The sequence below is a fragment of the Manis javanica genome, chromosome X, assembly GCF_040802235.1.
Source record: "Manis javanica isolate MJ-LG chromosome X, MJ_LKY, whole genome shotgun sequence".
Taxonomy (NCBI): domain Eukaryota; kingdom Metazoa; phylum Chordata; class Mammalia; order Pholidota; family Manidae; genus Manis; species Manis javanica.
This window is the reverse complement of record NC_133174.1, coordinates 7,365,568-7,382,919: the sequence shown is the minus strand read 5'-3', so window position 1 is coordinate 7,382,919 and position 17,352 is coordinate 7,365,568. Positions and strand designations below refer to the sequence as shown.

Here is a 17,352-nt window from a genome sequence, read left to right as displayed (position 1 = left end):
GAAGTTGGTGATTCTAAGTTTCAAAGCGTCTACTCTAAGATAAGGGGTTTGGATTGATCATCCCCTAGAGGTCTCCTGTTCAAAGGACTGACTCTGTAAGGCGGCAGTACCACTTTTCACGCTGACACAGAAACCTCAGATTACTGAACCACAGAACAGTCTTTCAGACATAAAAGGGAGAGAATTTAATAGATTTCAATCAACACTTTCTTCACTCTATTTTAAAGTACTTCTTGAGCCATTACACTAAAATCAGAAATGTGAAGAAGAGAGCAAACAGGAGATGATTGCTAAAAGATAAATAAGCCTGAGTTATTGGCCCCTAGAAATTTACCAGAAGTGGGAGGACTCATCACCTATCCAGGAAAGGGTGACAGACATCATAAATCATTCATCTGGGGCCTGGCTTCATCCCTCCTGAGCAAAAGTGCAGTGAACAAAGCACTACATGTCTGGGGACAGCAATTTTCAGCCTTCTCTGAAATGAGGAGGTCCCAGGTGGGACTGCTAAGGACACAGTCTCATTCCACTATTCTGCCATTCTAGGGTGATGGACAAAATGGTTCTTCAAGTGAAGTTGACATGTGTCGGTGCATTATCTTGGTATATCAGACATTCTAGAGAGCACAAGTAAGGCAGATTTAAACACTGAGCAAAAATCTGCATTTTTTTGATAAAGGGCAAAGAATTGACTTCAAAAGTGATCATCTCACAAACTAAGATTTGGAAAACTAAACTGAGAAATCCACACTAAGATAAAAAGGGGTCATGGTCAAGAAAAGAGAAAAACTTCACCTCTTAAATATTTTTTTGAACTTGTAACATACTGTATTTTTTTTAATTTGGTATCATTAATGTACAATTATATGAGCAACATTAGGGTTACTAGACTCCCCACATTATCAAGTCCCCACCACATACCCCATTACAGTCACTGTCCATCAGGGTAGCAAGATGCTATAGAATCACTACTTGTCTTCTCTGTGTTTCACTGCCTTTCACGTGTCCAACCCCTATATTATGTGTGCTAATTGTAATGCCCCTTTTCCCCTTATCCCTCCCTTCCCACCCATCCTCCCCAGTCCCTTTCCCTTTGGTAACTGTTAGTCCATTCTTGGGTTCTGTGAGTCTGCTGCTGTTTCGTTCCTTCAGTTTTTTCTTTGTTCTTATACTCCACAGATGAGTGAAATCATTTGGTACTTGTCTTTCTCCACCTGGCTTATTTAACTGAGCATAATACCCTCTAGCTCCATCCATGTTGTTGCAAATGGTAGGATTTGTTTTCTTCTTATGGCTGAATAATATTCCATTGTGTATATGTACCACGTCTTCTTGATCCATTCATCTACTGATGGACACTTAGGTTGCTTCCATTTCTTGGCTATTGTAAATAGTGCTGCAAAAAACATAGGGGTGCATATGTCTTTTTCAAACTGGGCTCCTGCATTCATAGGGTAAATTCCTATAAGTGGAATTCCTGGGTCAAATGGTATCACCTCTTAAATATTTACAAATTATTTAACTGATACTCCATACAGATTTTCTTTGTTTTTATTTGTTAAATTCATACCTTTTTTCATGCCACTGACAAAAAATATCCTTGCATGGAAAAGTATAAAACTGCAATGGCCCTGAGTATTGACCACCTAACTTTGATGCCCTGCACAACTTTATTCATCCATCACTAAGCTCAAGTATGATATTGTGGCCTAGTCTTATGTTAGCTACATTAGAAGGACTACTCCAGAAAGACTGGAAGCTGCAATAATCAAAGCTAGCAATTTATCAGACTCCATTTCCAATCTGCTGCAGTCACAGTTTCATTAAACCCCCAGTGGACCTAGAATCAGATGAGTCTGGGTTAAATCACAGCTCAGACATGCCTAAAAGCTGCAGGGCTGCACACAATGATTAGAGGCAATCTATAAAATGGGAATGAAGCTGCTTAGCTTGCTAGGCTTCACAACAAATGAGGAAACGTGAAGTGTTTAGCAAGGTCTCCGCTACCGTTCTTAATTATATAAAATAATAGCATATTCATAATTCAGAGATCATTTCTTGCTTAAAAAGTAAACTCTTGCATACATCTACTGAAATGTGCTTGTATCTGACTACATTGTTTATGGCTTTGTTATTAGAGTCTAACATACACAATAAAGTATATAAATTTCAGTGTATAGGTTGACAGTGAGTGTTTACATATGTATAGATCCACATATCCAACACCCACACTATCCAGCACCCAGTCTCTCTCATATACATTCCCAGGCAATATTCACCTGGTCGCCAGAAGTGACCCTTATTCAGACTTCTATCACTGTAGATTAGTTGAGCCTCTTCTCACTCTTCATATAAATAGAATCATGCAGTGTATATAGACTTTTATCTAGCTTCTTTCACGCAAACATACAGTGGGATGACCGTAGATCATCATTTGCATTGCTGTATGCTGTTTTATTGTGTGCCGATCCTTTTTTGGGGTGAAGGGGTTCCTCTACTCTAGAGGTAATATAAAGCTAGCAAAGGAAGAGCTGTCACAGGGGCAACTGAGGTGGTCAACAGATGGTTATCGCACCAAAGACACGGACACTGGCTCTCTGACAAACTCCAACCACAGCCAAGCCAAACCTATCATGTGCATGAGGAAGAAGGGAAGGCAATGTGCAGGGGTTGGAGGGGACGGGGGGCGGGGGATGGGGGGAATACCTGATGATCTCAGAATCTGTTCTGTATCATTACAGACTGCTCACTTGGCCCTCAGAGACAGGTTTTATAAGAAAAAACAGAAGTTCCTAAAATGATACCAGTCCATAAATTTTGAACAGTAACATTAATATAATTTGTAGGAAATCTCATAAACAAGAGGGATTTCCAGCAAGATGTTGATCCATGATTAAGTCGCTTTAATTATGTTTTTCTTTACCTGATTTAAACTTCTCTCTTCAATCATGACACCTTATTAAAAAGCTTTCCTCATAGACATAACTTTCCTTCTGCAATCTTTCTGCCTCAGAGTGAGATTCATTTCACTTTCTAGTCAATAAGCCTTGTGCTCCTTTGTGCATCTTTCAGCTGGTTGCTTTCAGGTTATTTAATCTGTCTTCAAATTTCCTAGAGGCTTAGAAATTTAATATAGTAAAATAGAAATGATCAGCCTTTAATCACCAGGTTTGCTTGAAATGATGTTAATCCAAGTTTAATGTACCTGGGTCCCTGGGGATGTTACCTGGGGATTTGAAACACTGAAAAATATTTATCAAGATTTCATTTGCAAATTTTCTAACTAAAATGCTTGCTGCTATCATTAGACATTCATCTTACATCAAGACAAAGAAAAACTGCCTTCCCTATTGTTTCATGATGTTCTTAACCTGGCAAGTAGAAGACCAGCACGACCCCATAAACGCATAGTTAAAAGTAAATACAGTACAGGAAGTCAGCCTTCAATAAAATACAAAAAGCTTTGTTTTATGTTTTCTTTGCCAATAACTGCATGTTTTGATTCCTTTCTAGTACAAATGCTAAATGTTAACCAAATGTTTTTCTCCTGATATGGATAATTAGCAAAAAAGCAAATTTCCCATAACGATTCTTTAGAGTGGGCCAGCCTTCCCCCACCCAAGAGTAGTTACGTCTCGTTATTACAACTTCCGTTTTTGATGATACATTTCTTACCCTTTCATTTATTTACCTCCATCTCCATTTACTATTCTTGAGAAAAAGCCTTTGTCCTTTGAGCTACACTACTTTTTTCAATTCCCCACTGCTAGGCCCTTTGGAACCTGTGACCTATTAGGTAAATACACAAGAACTACTTACTGAGGCATTTTCATGCACAGATGATGAGTTGGCTATAGCAAAACAAGCAGGGAAGTAGAAAATTCAGAGGTTCCCTCTATTTCCTCAAGGCAAACTGAACAGGTAAAGGGTGTATCTACTGAAGCAGCCATCAGCTAGGCTGGAAAAGCTCTGGGAGGGCTGGGTAGACCCAGGATGCCCTGAAGAGCCCATCTTCAAGCTCGAGGCTGAGCCAGGAGATAGAAAGAGTCCTCCTGATCAAATCATCCACACACTTTGGTCTGTAAGCTGCACACAAATTTTCCTCCATTCACTCACTGCACAAACCAGTTGGTCTATATTTGGGTGCCAACTCTCCCAAGCTTTCCTCCTTTAAATAATTCCCTACAGAAACAGTCTGTTGCTTTGGATTTCCTTGGAGAAGGTCATTTCATTTTGTGGCAAGTTTGGCTACACTGAGCTCCTTCCAGATGTTATGACATTTAATGCTGAAAACCTGGTTTTCGCTCTGAAGGGCTAGGGCTTGTTTCCAGTCATGAAGCACATACCCATTCTTCATATGATTTCCTAAGTAAGGTTTTGATCCGGGAGAACGTTAAAGTCATAAGGTTCCATGAGGAGAAGCAAGAGGTGAGTCAACTCAAAGTTCCCCTGCAAGCAAAGAGTCCTTCTTATGAGTGTTTACCTGTGCACTTTCCAAAATTTTTGAAAGGGCTGCCAATGGAATGCTTTAAAGGCCTTGGGGGTACAATTAAGAAGAAACGTGTGAGAAAAACACGGCACCATTTAAATTCCTTTGGGAAGCTCTTTCAGACAGTAGGCCCTCTTTCTCTCTGGACTGCTTTTCTTACAGGTTAAGGTACAGATTTTTATCTATCACTTGGCTTAATATCAATCTGAATTATTCTTAGAAGCTCTGATTCTCCTTCTTTGTAACTGTTGTTAATTACATGTTTATGCACTTTCCTTAAAATTCACCGAAGGCAACTACAGTAACAAGTTTATAAAATATGCACTTTTTGATATATTCCAGTTCTCTCTCTAAGACTCGATATGTAAAGGACGTTTTGTTGGTATGCCTTTCCACTAGGGAATAGTTTTAATAGAAATTCAGGTCAATTAAAATACTGACCTTGTCCCAACTGTAGAAAGAAATTTGAACGACTGACTGAGGTCCTCGGTATTCCATAATGAAGTCTGGATCCTTAGCCTGAAATTGTCAGGCAGCAGGTCAGCAAGTAAACTGGCCTCTTTACTCCAAGCTGCGCCAAGGTTTCATTGTACAGACAGGATGGAAAACAGACTTTTTTTTTTACAAGTTCTTTAAACTAACTAATTCTATTGTCTCCTCTGATCACATTGAAATCTTATGCATGTAAGACCATTCATGTCACGGACGGCTTCACTTATAACCAACAGATGTTGCCTGACTTGCCAAGGTGGCATCCTGACTTGAAGCCCAGTGTCTTTCTTCTTCACGATGCTTCAACACCAATTTCTCCATGACTGGCCACAGGAACAACTCTCTCTAAAACCTCATCTTGTGACAAGGAACAGACCTCAAGAAACAGAATATATTCATTCAAACTCCTTTGCACATATTTACAATAGCCAAGATATGGAAGCAACCTAAATGTCCCTCAGTAGATGAATGGATAAAGAAAATGTGGTACATATACACAATGGAATATTACTCAGCTATAAGAAAAAAACATATCCTACCATTTGCAACAACATGGATGGAGCTGGAGGACATTATGCTCAGTGAAATAAGCCAGGTGGTGAAAGACAAGTATCAAATGATTTCACTCATCTGTGGAGTATAAGAACAAAGGAAAACTGAAGGAACAAAACAGCAGCAGAAGCACAGAACCCAAGAATGGACTAACAGTTACCAAAGGGAAAGGGCCTGGGGAGGATGGGTGGGAAGGGACGGATAAGGGTGGGAAAAAAGAAAGGGGGCATTACGATTAGCATGTATAGTGTGGGGGGGGCACGGGGAGGGCTGTGCAACACAGAGAAGTAGTGATTTTACAGAATCTTACTATGTTGATGGACAGTGACTGTGAAGGGATATGTGGGGGGGACTTGGTGAAGGGGGGAGCCTAGTAAACATAATGTCCTTCATGTAATTATAGATTAATGATACAAAAATAAAAAATAAAAAAAACTCAGGGAAACATCTACTTACATTTATCAGATTTATGTAAGGATAGAGGTGAACAGCCAACTGAAGAGGTACCTAGGGCAAGGTCCAAAAAGGTGCTGACTGTTAGGGTGGAACTGGGGTGCCCCACCTTCCTGGCAGACAGGTGCGTTCACCATCCCAGCTCATCAAATCTTTCCTGAGGCTGTTGGGTGGAGCTAAAAATCCTAACTCTCTAATTACTGTGTCTTTCTGGTGACCAGCCCTATCCTGCTGCTATGTAGAGACCCCTACCTTATCATCTCATTAGCATAACTCAGGTAGGAGAGAAAGAGTTTGTTATTAATCACAAAAGACAGTCCTATCACTTAGGAAATTACAAGGTTTTTAGAAGCTCTATGCCAGGAACCATGGATATATATATATATTTGTTCTTACACAATAGAGGAAGGCAAAAGTGTAGAACTTCATTCATCAGTGAAGTGAGCAACTTCCATACTGAACTGAATAATAGCTTTTGAATACTGGAAATTTTTTGTGGTATTCACAATTTAACACTACAGACATGGCATACTTGTAATTAGCATTATTAACATTTTCTCCGTTATTTTTGTAAGTTTAGACAATGAGCAAAACAAGGCCTGATTTGTAACATTTCCTGATTTCTCTGGCATAAATACTCCCACAATATCATACTTCAAGCTATCAGCATATCACTAGATGTGAGTTAGGATGAAATGCATAGTAGTGCATCATTATTTGGTTTTCCAACATGCAGATACAATAGATAGTGATAAAATTATTAGAAGACAATGAATTTGATTACCTTTATTTTTAAAATAACTAATTTAATGTTAACTTTATATAATTTATTTTTTGACAACTTGCAAAATTCTTGCAAATTTAACAGTTGGCTTTCATGAACCCACATCAGCCAGCTCCAGCACATCCTAGTTTTCTTAGCAGATTAAGCTCCATGAAAATAATGCCTGACACATATTATGTACTCAATAAATGCTTCTTGAATTTAAAAAAAAAAAACTCCTTTGCACAGCTTTTTCAAAAAGACACAGGCTGGGTGACAGGGGACAGAAAACATGGGCTGTCCAAACACCTACCCGAAACCCTTCCGAAACCAAAGCAGTCCTACCACCTTACTATTTACTATCAGTTAAATAGACTCAAAGAATTAGAGAGCATTTTCAAACTACATTCTGAGGAACACCGGTGGGTAATATAAATGATCTAATAAATGAGATGTAGGGAGGCACGCATGATAGCTTGGAGACTGGCTATAAAATACTTCCATATATGAATACCTGAGATATCCTTTGGAAAACAGACTGCCTATTTTTGCTTACCCTTGCATTTCAAAATTTGTCTCAACGTGTAACCCTGTTTTTCTGTAATACCCTTTGCAACAGTCCATTTTGGGAAACACGCCTACACTGAATAGGAGCACAAAATAGAGCTCCAGCGCCTCCATACCTTTGACTCTGAATCAAACCTGACCTCTATTCCTTTGCAGACTTCCAGGGGTTTAGCAGCTGGCTACCAACATTTCTTCCCACACTACCATTACATCATTTTAAACTTTACATTAATTGTGGTTAATGGCTAGCATATTAGCTTAAGGTCAACTTCTATAATACGTAAAGCTGTAATTTCTTTGTGTTATATCCAATACTACATTGGTGGCAGGGTCTCATGCATTCATTACAAGCAATATATTGTGCCAAGTTTAGTTGGGCTGATGCAATGGAGACAGCTTAACATGATGAAAACACCCCCAAGTCCAAGAGTGGGAAACAGTTCTACTCCTGGTTCTGCGATGCACCAGTGAGCCCTTAGACCAGTCATTTTACCTCCCCAGCTTTCAACTGCTTTACCAATAATTTTAGGGAGTTCAAGTGAATGACCTCTCAGAGACCTTCAGCATTAACATTCCGTGATGTGAAACCTTCTTAAACACAAGCATGTATGGCTCCTGTGTCTCTGCTTTTAAAACCTGACATTGAACCTATTGCTTATTTCATGTTGAGGCCTTGACTAGAAATGCAGTTTCTAATTATAAAGTTGTTCCAAAGAGGATAGTGGAGCATGTTTAGGGACATCATTAATATTCATTCATTGACCAATTCAGCGATCGTTTATTAAAAGGGTAACATATGCCAGGGGAGCACAAACATGAGTAAGACAAAACACTGCCACCCAGAAGCAGCGTTTGATGGAAAATAGGAACAAAGAAAAATCATTCTAATACACTGTGATAAGGGTTTTATTTTAAATCAATGTTTCTCAGCCTCAGCACTAAGGACGTTCAGCAAGGTCCCGGACCTCTACCCACTGGTGCCAGGAGCTTAACCCCAACACCACATGGAGCAATAATTTCTGAGTATCACCTGGGGACAGGGTGATAAAATCACTCTTGTTTAAGAACCAGTGATTTAAATATATTATTTTATTGTTAGGGAATTTTCTATCTATGAGCTATGCCCTAAATGAGTCAAACTATAAAGCTTTAAGGATATCAACTATGTCCTATTTTCTGGTATAATTTCTATTCTGTAATACTTATTAGGTGCCGCCGTGCATTTAAGGTGCTATGCTATTCACTGAGGGTTTTAAAAAAATCAGTATGACATAATTCAGGGCCCTCAAAGGTTTACAATCTTGTTTGATGGAGGGGAACGAGCACAGAATACAACTAATACCAGTCAGGTGGGAAAAGGTCCAGAATTGTCTATAACAAATGCGTTAGGAGCAAGTCATTCATTCAACGAACATTTCCTATTATGTGGGTGGCACCGTTTGGGGCCCTGGGGAGGAGGCAGTGAGCAAGATAGATCCCAGCTACCAGAGCAGAACTCCATTCGTTCGGGTGTTTAATCAACGTGAAGACACCTAGCCTGTGGGTGGCAGACAGTGCTTCTGAGCATGGGAGAGAGGGGAGCAGAGGGCTGGCACAGGCCACAAGTGCAACTGGAGCATGCGGGTGAGGGCCACTCCCTCTCCAAGCTCCCCGTCACCCCGGAAACAGCCTGAGGGGCAGGGGAGGAAATGGCAAGGAAGCAGCCCAGGGCACCAAGTCTGGCTTTTGTTCAGCAAACTCTTACCAGCAGGCCACCTCTACCAGCAGAGTCACCCAGGGCAGGTGGGAACAGCCTCCGCTTCCTGGGCCACGGCCTCTCCACATGCAACATCCACGCTGGGGACCGGGGACGTGAGCCTTCCACAGTCCCCTCTGTGCCTCTCCAGCTCTGCGGGGCTGCTCCTCTGGACCTCAGTCCTCTCCTGCAGGTCCCTTCCTCTTCCTCATCCCTGCTGAGATCTCTGCTACTTTACTCAGTACCAGGGATCGTGGTTAGAGTCCTTTCTCTCTTCCCCTTTTTCCCTAAGCACCTCTTAGGGTTTATCTTGCAGCCTTTCAAACTGACTTATTAGGGACCTTTATGTAACACTGTCAGAAATTCTCTTGCATCAGTCACATCAGCTCTTCCACTGGGGGTGCAAAGAGCCACGTTCCCTGCCAGCCTTCGTGCTTCTTTCCCAACTCGCAGTGCTGGCTTCTGTCTGGGTTCTTCGGGCTCCTGCAGCCTCCACCAGGTCTTGCTCCTTCCCAGGTCCTTGGTCACCCCTCCTTCTCTGAAAGCCTTCAGGACTTGGCTACTCTCCCCAGAGGCTCTGTTTCTAGGCTGCCACCCTCTGGGTCTGGTCCCCCTCCCATACAGGTTCAGATCCAGCATGTGAGAGCATCGTGGTGCCAGGCCACACACTAGGCCCTTTCTATGGACAGTTTTATCTAATCCCGTTACAGTTTCTCCATTTTGCAGACCTTCCTCCTAGCACCATCTGCCCAGACACTGCCCCTGAATGACTGTACCAGCAATGCATTTTTAATCTGACCCCAGCCAGAATACTCTCAAATTGAAATGGCCTTCTGGAAGATCCTTGCCTTGTCATCCAACTGCTTATGAATCTAAATAATATGCTAAGATACAACTGAGTCGGTGTCTATTTTAAAACTGAAATTGTACCCAAAATATAGGACATACACAGTTTCTAGGTATGTAAAATCATCAGCTTATATTGTAAGTGGGACATGATTTCCTCCAAAACAAGCACTCACAGAGCAGAGAAATGAGAGCAAGCCCTCATGGGTGTATGAAAACACTTTTTTCGAATTCCTCAATTCAACTTGGAGCAAGCCTGGCCTGTCTTGGTAACTAAAAGGTGCAATACCTAAAGAAGCATTTCCTGATGGTCAGATGTGTGGCTCTGGTATCAAGGGAGAGAAAGCATCAACTCTCTCCTCGGAAGCTAGTGGGCATCTAGAGAGGGTACAGATGTTTTTGAAGTCTAAACGTGGGGGAAATTTCCTGTCCTGCTGCTTTCTGCATGGGATATAAAGACCTCTAGTGACATCTGCTGATTGCGCCACCACAGTTTCACAGCCCACAGGCACGTCCTTCACAGCCTTCAGTCCAGCTGGTCACCGCAGATGTCAGACAGGCGGCTGGGATCCTCTGACCACAAACTGTGGGGATGTGGGTCCATGCGGTTCAGTTGGAACATGCTCCTCTTGCGCTGAGGACCCCAGGGGGTACACACAGCCGGCTGCTAAGCTAAGGTGGTCTCAGAGGCAAAAGCCCCCAGACCTCCCCCACAAAGCTCCCCTTGGCTCATTTCCAGGCAGTGTGTCAGTGTTTTTCTAAATCATCTTGGATAAATCGCTCTACCTTTCTGCCCCTCTGCCATCTCAACTGTCGAGGAGAGAAAGTACGAGCTCTCTATTTCCCTGTGGTGTTCTGATAATTAGATCATGTCCAAAAAACACTCTTGAGCTCTTCACAAAAGGCTGCTCTGTAAATACAAGATATCACAATTGCTTTGATAAATCACTCTAGGAAATAAATCAGCCTCAGACACATGTGACACCTGGCAGCATGGAACTTTTCTCGTCTGTTTTCACAAGCCAGGCCAGGATGGACCCTTTGGTGCCGCTGGGATTCTGGCTAACGTTCCTCAATGGACCAGGCACTAGCTTTAGTTCAAGCATAACAGGCCACACACCAAAACCTAAATTGCTCGTCTAAATTAGCTGCAACATTCTAGAATATAGGTCCAGCTCATTTTCCCTACTTACTACTGTTACACAGCTGGACGTATGCTAATTTAAGGTATTAAGATACTAAAAAGGCAATTTCAACTGAAATTTGAGGGAAACTGGTATGAATCCCCTCATGCTATGTGCCCTCTCAGGGCATAGACTCAGTACTCATTACTCACAATGGTGTCTCTAAAAATTTGGCAGCTTAGCTTTTATAACCTATTTGTTTTTTACTTTGACACTTGACTATGAAATACTCTGTAAAACTCTGTTTATTCCTTGAGGAACTCACTAAAACACTGTTCCTTGGAAAAACTTAACTTGGTAGCTTAAATGAGGAACTGAATAAATTAATCAAAAGGAGTGGCAACCATCCTTTTGTAGGTTCAATCCAAATTCTTTTCTTATCAAGTTATCATAGAGTTGATCCCTGTGCCAGCAATGGACTCTGTTCGAAGCTACTACTTCCAATACCAATTTCCCCCAAAGACTTTGTATCCTCTTCCCTAGAGCCTTGTGCCCCTCATGTCCTCTCATCCATGGATCAAACGCACACTTTCTGGCACAGAAACCGTGGATACACGCCCAGCTGTGGAGAATCCCTGGGTGACCACTGCCACAACTTCTCAAGGGAAATGCACTCGGTGATGCATCCTTCAGCACCCCTTGTTTGTGAGAACCCATGTTTATGTGCCAAGAACGCATTATTCTAAGTCTTGTTAACTCTGCTGCTGACAAACTGCACTGCTCCCAATCTAAACATCTCTCTACACACACCTCCATATCTGTATATCGATAAAATATATATAAAATGGTATCCATGACAAATTATTCTGTTTATTCAATTTGAGTGCTAAAACAGATATTCAGTTGTATGAGGTGACAAAAAAAAAATAACTGAGAGATCAGAAGAGCAGCAGACTTATTTAAAACTACAATTTATAGGAACAGTCTGTTAGGAACAGTGGACTCATGTTGTCCACATGCTCACATAACTGCATTTCAGCTCCCTGAAGGCAAATACAATACCTAATTTAATTATAAATCAATCCTTCTATTTTTAATGCAGCTTGTCAAAGAGCTCCAAGAGCTGGACAGGACATTTACTAGGCTCAAGCGAAGTTTACAGTTGCTAAATTCCTCAGTAACTTGCCTAGAACACACACTGCCAAGAGACACCGTGTACTTTACAGTCTGTTAATATAGAGCCAACGCAGGTAACGATGACTTACAAAAGACAGTACGAAATTTCATTAGGCAAATGACATGCTTGGACTTGGAACTCACTCTCTCTTCAAGATTCTCCCCAAAGGGATGACGGGAACTATACATGTCTTTAGAAAAGGATCTAAGAGAAATGTCACATTTCCCAGTCTTTCTGGGTTTCTGAAAACCACTCCTTATTACATTTTGGAAAAACAAACAGAACTAGGAGTTCAAAACACTGAATTCTCAAGATGAGATTTCACCTGAGAGACTCAGTCAGGACTGTGGTCAGAACTTTTCTTTTCGCCAGGAACCCCACAGAGAACATGCCTGCTTCAGAGACAGGAGTCCACTACAGCTCTGAGGACTTGAGGAGAAGAGTCCCCATCGCATGTAAAAGGACCTTCTGGACTATTCTATAAGTCAGCAGCAAGTTGAAACCTCTCCTTCTTCTGGTCCACTAGCCAAAAAAATCTAAGGAACAGCTCGCCCCAAATGCAACGAAGCCTAACTCCCTCTCCCCTGCGCACTCTGCCCTCAGCCCCTATGTTCCTCCACACAGCACACACTTGAGGGTTTACCTGATAATTACTGGAGGCTGTCAGGGGTCCTTCCTACTATATCCAGCAGCAACAAGAGTGTGACGCATGCTCTTCGCTCTTCGCCCCCAAATGGCATTTGACTCCACTCTGTGCAATCATTCAGTGCAGTATGGATGAACGGCCAAGTTCAGGCTCACTGCCCTACAGCCTTTCCTCCTTACAGCACAAGACCAGAGAGCAAGCCGGCTGCTGGTGGAGCTCCGCTCCGGCTCAAGCTAGCGGACAGCACGTGGGGCACAAGGCTCCCTACAGGCCGGCTCTCCTCACCCCTGCTGGGCCACTGCACTGATAAGGACAAGTGCAACCCGAACTGGCCCTCTGGAGGGGCTTTCTCTCCCAGCAGTACATCATCCACGCCAGGCTTGGGGACAACAGGTGAAGCCACAAATGAAGCCTTGAACTTTACTGTGCAGAGAGCCTGGGATAGCATGCACGGGTGCCTGTGCCCAGCAGGCATCGATCGCCCCAGCAGTGCCTCTTTGTAACGTGCCCTGGGTGTGCAGGAGGCCAGCAAATAAACATCCAATAAACAACAGAGAACACAGCAGACAGCTTGACCTTGCTCCTGCTTTCAGAGGCGGCAGACTGTTCTGTTTGCTCGGGACTCTCCTTTTACCAACATTCAATTTGAATGAGCCAGTGCAAACGCACTGCTCATCCACTCCTAAGGAAGGGCTGCATTTATGTGAAACACGAGGAGAATGCCTGATGCCGAGGCACGCGCTGCATTCCCAGGCACTTTCCTTACAGGGCTGGCTTACATTTCACTGCCTGAACCCCGGCCAGCAGCGCCGCACTTGGCCGAGCCTTGTGACTTCACGCTGACCTCCCAGCCGCACAAGCACACACACTGGAAACACTGTGCTGCCTTGTACTAAGAGCAGCACCTTTTGTGAGCCTCCATCTGCACCCGGAGACACACCAGGTGACAGTGAGGCTGGCTGAGCTGACTCTGCCGAGCTTCTCTTTTCTCATTCAATCAGCAACTTTCAAGACTGGGAAAAATGGGCACAGATGCACTGTGGTGTGTCAGCTTGCTGGTGAGAAATCACGGCTCTGTGACCCTTTATTAGAAATGGATTCTAGCTTTAATTCATCTCTCATATATAACATCAAATGCAAGCTTAAATAAAAAGCCACTACCTAAAAAGTGTGTGATGTTATGTAACCTAATAGCGTGTGCTGACCAGGAACGGCCAACATCCCATCTGATTAAAATCACCTACCACCAGCAGTGAGGGAAAGCAGATCTCTTGGCACATTTAATTTTATATTTCCTACACACGCAGTGCATAGTTGGCTGAGTTGCAAAGACAATATTGTTACAGTGCTTATTTTTTAGCCTCAAAAGTTGTGGCAAGTGCCCAGCATGGTGGGGGAATGGAATCCAGCCGTGCTGCGTTTTGCTGTGTGCCTTTCAGCTCGGGCACTCAGGACACAATCTTGCTGTGGCCTGGCAGGGACTTTTCCTAACCTGCTTTGACAACCTCTGAGACTGCGTAATGTGCACTTGGGTGTAGCAGGGAGGGTTTTTCTGAGACTTCTGTTACTGGGCATGAGATGGCTGAGGCTGTCAGAGCCTCCGCAGGGGCAGCGAGCACCCCACTGGGAGGGAAGACCTTGGAACTACAACAGTATGTTTCTGGGAAGTACAGAATGTTGTCACTGGGGCCCAAGGAATTCTGCTTGAATCTGCAGGTCAAGAAACCCTCTTTGAGATATGTCAAAGAAATAATCAATCCTCCCATGTTTTCTTCCGTCAGCTACCTCTATAGCTTTTCTTCTTCCTTCCTAATTACAACCCTTAAATAGAACTCGTGCCTCATATCGAATTTACCGAGTATCATAATTCCTTCAAGTGGTAAAGATATCTCAAGACAAATGCTGGGCATAGAAGCCACAGGGCATAAATCTGCAAAGAAGTAAAAAGCTAACCTTTGCAAACAATATGGCTTCTCTCTCACTTACCAACTTTACATTTCCCTGTATGGCCCTGGAAGATGACTGGTTAGCCAGAGACGGGTAAGATTCCTCAAGGGAGGAACAACCTAAGACAGGCACAGTCGCAGGGGGGCCATCAGGTGAGAAATTGGGGATCAACAGAGGTGAGGCTTAGAACCTCACCCCCCCTGTTTTGAGAGAAATCTTCTGCATCCGTGGATGTTTTAATGCCCTTGTCTAGCTTGGATTAACACATAGTCTACAGGCACACACCTGATCATCTACATTTGCTCTCTTACAACACTAAACTATGTTTTCTACCTTTATCTTGCATCTATCTACCACTTCAGCATTTTACTAAAAATAATAATAATAATAATAATAAAGGGAGAAATGTGGGCTCCACATATAAATCAAGTATAAAAATCAAACAAATATTCATATTTGACCTGATTGTTTATAATTCATAATGCGTGATCAAAACCGAAAGTTTCTGTGATGACTGCCCTTGTACTGTTCACCGTGTAAGAACTTATTCACTATGTAAGAATTTGTTCACCATGTAAGAACTTGTTCATTATGCTTCAGAAGATGGGAGACTGACGAGAATTAGGCCTGGGGTGGAGTAATGATTGTGCATTGAGCATTGACTCCCCTATACAGAATTTTATTGTTAACAATCATTTGATCAATAAATATGAGAGATGCCCTCTCAAAAAAAAAAACAAAGAAAAAAAGAAAAGAAACCCTCTTTGATCACTGTACCCAAAGGCAGATCTCTGGAAAGTCACACTAACCTCACTCATAAGAGAATGATGTATAAACCAAAGTATGACTTACAAATTATAATTCACCTAATAACTAATGTGCAACAAAGGAAATGTCTTTCAAATGACCATAATGTTCACATCTACCAACAGAGCTTGACCTAACTCTCCACAGTTTTCCCTGGATTCAGGTACTGAAGGGGTGGCTTACTATTGCTATTGTTCTGGACTTCGAGTGTACAGAATGACATTTTAAAAGAAAGAAAAAATTAATCTAGTACAAAACCAAGCATAACATTGGTTGGTGGTCACCATTACATTCTATGAGCTTCTCCAGGCTATTTGCCTTCCATTGACTAAGAAACACTGGTGTGTATGTGCACTGATAATTGGGGAATAAATACCAAGTTTTGTAAATTTCATCCTAGAAACTAATAGGAAATTAAAAGTCCAGTTAAGAGGGTTTACAAATGGTTGATAAATCAGTAAGTTGAAATAATAGAGTAGATTCCTAAACTCAACAACAGTAAGTACACAAGTTCAATTTCTCATCCTAACACAGGCATTTGAAGTCATCAGTGTACATCTGGTAAGCATGGGTGGTGATGGGAGAAACAGATGCATGTTAGCATCAGTGATTAGGAAAGAAAATGTTTAGGCAAATGTTCGGACCTGTTCTCTCCGAGGGTATTCATGATTATGACTGCTCCCAGAGAGCCTCAATACTCGGAGGAGGCCTTTCAGCATTTGGGGGATTATGGAAAAGCTGGAAGGAAATACTGACTATAAATATCAATTCAAAAGCTCCTTAAAGAAGATTCTCAGGGAGGATCATTAATTTAGCTATTCATTTCTTCAAACAAGCATTTCCAAAGTGCCCCCCATGGGCCTGCTCCATGCTGCCCACCGAGGGACACAGAAATGAGGGCTAGATTGTGCGTCGCAACCAGATGGAGCTCATGGTCTGAGGTCTAAGGACTCAGGATGTCTTTCCTCATTCTTCGAAGAAAAGCTTTGGCCAATGTCCCAGAAAATACAGGATTCCACAACAGGTATTTGAAACCCATCAGGAATACCCCCTCCAGTTTTAAACAGCTGACCCCAATCTCCCAAATACCTTGGGGAGAGAAGCCACGAAGGCAGCGAGGATGGTGGACCCGGAAGTACCAGCAGGAACTGCAAATGATGGGCTGTGTCCAATGACCTTCACCACCCTAGTGTCAGCCTGGAGTTTTGATAGATGACAAAAAAGCCCATACAGATGCCACTAAGGTTATGAATCAGCTGCCTTAAAAGGAGAGATTAGCCTGGATTACCTGAGTGGGCCCAGTGGAATCACATGAGCACCTAAAGGCAGAAAAGGAAGGTCGAAGAGGAAGCTAGAAACACTGGAAGCCTGGGAAGGATTCAATGTGCCACTGATGGTTTGAAGATGAAGAGGGCAAGTGTGAGGAAAACAGAGACCTCAGTCCTACAACTGCAAGGAACTGAATTCTGCCAATAAACGACACTTGGAGGAGCACCCAGGATCTGGGAGCTGAAAGCTACAGCCCATGCTGATACCTTCATTTTTTTAACCTAAGTCCCTAAGCAGAGAATCCAGCCGCCATGCTAGACTTCTGACTTATAAAAATTGTGAGATAATAAACGGGGGTTGTTGAAGTCACTACATTAGTGGTAATTTGTTATACATAACTAATAAGCCAACAACGCCTGCAGCCAAGGTGGGTGATCTTGCACAAGCTAATCATCCTGCTTTGCAGACTGTCCCCATTTATCAGG

General features: G+C 42.5%; 1 protein-coding gene across 4 annotated transcripts in view; it reads right to left on the bottom strand.

Moving 5' to 3' along the window:
* The window catches only part of FRMPD4 (FERM and PDZ domain containing 4), a 751,103-nt gene that overhangs the window by 287,995 nt on the left and 445,756 nt on the right, over positions 1-17,352 (bottom strand). Inside the window, exon 1 of one of the 4 annotated variants that reach the window (XM_037020571.2) lies at positions 12,842-13,471. The exons of the other annotated variants lie outside the window; for them this stretch is intronic. The gene's annotated coding sequence lies outside the window, so the exon portion shown is untranslated. Of the gene's footprint in view, positions 1-12,841; positions 13,472-17,352 lie in introns of those variants that run through there. 4 annotated transcript variants of the gene reach the window in all.